General features: G+C 47.8%; 1 non-coding gene across 1 annotated transcript; it reads left to right on the top strand.

Moving 5' to 3' along the window:
- The first annotated feature begins 1787 nt into the window (after positions 1–1787).
- Positions 1788–1860, top strand: TRNAK-CUU (transfer RNA lysine (anticodon CUU)). Its single transcript has one exon. It is a non-coding gene; the product is annotated as a tRNA-Lys (tRNA).
- The last annotated feature ends 274 nt before the right edge of the window (positions 1861–2134 follow it).

Below are 2134 nucleotides of genomic sequence, written 5' to 3'. Positions count from 1 at the left end.
GGGCGATCTGCAGCCTAACACCTAGATGCAATGGAAGGAAACAAAACAAAGGCACACAACTTATCACTTACAAGTAAATTGGAGAAACTATGACTTAGAGGCTGCTTTTTTACTTTGTTCACTGCCCCATGTAGAGATGTGCATGAACTGTAAGTATGAAAGATCTGTGTGTATGAGTAATACATAAATAGTGATTTAAAGAGAACCTACTAACTTATTTTTGTATTTAATTATTTTAAAGCGCTACTCATCCCAGTGTAGGGTATCATAGTGCTCAGATAGAATTTCAAAACATTGTACACATGTGAAAACAAATGTACAGGAAAAGTTGCATAACACAAGGGTTGTAAGTTGTAGGAACCCCATATTGTCCATGCTTGTAGACATTATAATGCCCTCAAAATTGCTGGGCACACAAAGATCTTTGCAGCAGGTGCCTTAACCCTGGAAGATATTTTTAAATGCAGCCTCTTTGTGACCAAGTAAGTAAACTAGAGCAGATGTGCTGTCACATCTATCCTTGTTGCCAATTTCTTTGAGCAGATTTAAAACACAATGTATAAGTTGACTGTGAGACTCTGTTTTTCGAGCTCTACCGGCCATGATTCCACACCTTTCCTCTTCCACACCTTGACCCCCAAATGATGGGCTGCTGGAGTGAATGTTTCCAATCCCAGCACTGTGTGGGACATCACGGCCAGACCATAGTTCCCTGTATCAGCCCAGTATGTACTGGACATTATAACAAGGCCACAGCTTCGTTTATCAGCACAGACTGTACTAATCAGTGACTATCTGTCTTACTGCAGCATCAGGCCGCAGCTGTCCACATTGACCAAGTCTGTCCTTTGCACCCTGACCCTGAGGGATCCCACAGCCCAGCTGTCACAGTGTAACCTCTATAGTATTACTAGTGTGGTCTCACACCCAAGCCGTGCGGCTCTCTGCATCGCCACAGCCGGTCTGTAGTACACAGAATGTATGCACAGGGCCACACAGTCCTGCCTTAGCTCTCTGCATTGTGCCAGTCTGTACCTGTGATAATCCTACCCCGCCATGAGTCTCTGCGCTGTGTCAGTCTGCCGGGTGCCAGTTTGTACCTGCCATATGTGACATTTGTCCTGTGGTTCTGCACTGTGGCAGTCTGTGATGCTTCACATCAGTGCTGCAGCACTTTGCATTGCACCAGACTGCCATGTACCAGTCTTTGCCTGTGATACTTCTACCTTTGTGCAGCTCTTTGCACTGTGCCAGTCTGCCCTTCTGAGGCAGCCCTTGCCTGGGGCTCACACGCGCCCTGTGACTGTGTTACACAGTTGTCCTTTCATTCTCTTCAGCTGTTGTAGCTCACTGTAGCCAGGATGTGAGGCGCTATGGGATCAGTCTACCCTTCACAGTCTCTCTGTGGCATTCTGTGTTCATCATGCCGCAGAATGCAGAAGGAAATATAACTGAGATGCAGAAAAGCAACATACTCTTGTTGATGGACAGACACATTCACTCATTGAATCTCCTGCTCAGGTGCAAAGCTGCCAGGGGGTGTAAGGGATGACACGTGTGGGGAGGCATACATGGGCTGCTTCTGAATATTTCTATTCAAGTGAAGAGGCAGAGAGAGGCAGAGGGGAGCACAGAGACTGGCAGTGGGTCCAGCACGGGAGATTGGACCATGAGAGTGGGGCAGAGCGAGAGGCAGAGAGTGAGACAGAGGAAGGAGTGAAGGCAGAGGCTGTGAAATAGACTCATCACAGAAGCCACACCTGAGGCCAGTAGATAAGCATATACCAGCCCGGCTAGCTCAGTCGGTAGAGCATGAGACTCTTAATCTCAGGGTCGTGGGTTCGAGCCCCACGTTGGGCGTGATGTTTTTAAGGCTTATTCACATTTTTCAGGAACTTTTTCACCTACGTTACTGAAGATTGGAAAAATAATACACCTCCTGCACTTTGCCTCGTGTCTGTCTCTCACAACACAGCTTTACACAGCGATGTTTACCTTAGAAGGGCGCCGATGGCAGCGGGGCTCAACCCCTCCCCCAAGCGCTTTCCCAGGCCACCAAAGACTGGTACTTTCAGAGAGGTCCGAGTCCCTTCTTCACCAGAAGCAACTCAAATACCTCATCAGGTGGGAAGAA

The sequence above is a fragment of the Pleurodeles waltl genome, chromosome 6, assembly GCF_031143425.1.
Source record: "Pleurodeles waltl isolate 20211129_DDA chromosome 6, aPleWal1.hap1.20221129, whole genome shotgun sequence".
Classification (NCBI taxonomy): Eukaryota; Metazoa; Chordata; class Amphibia; order Caudata; family Salamandridae; genus Pleurodeles; species Pleurodeles waltl.
This window is presented reverse-complemented; position numbering and strand designations above follow the sequence as displayed.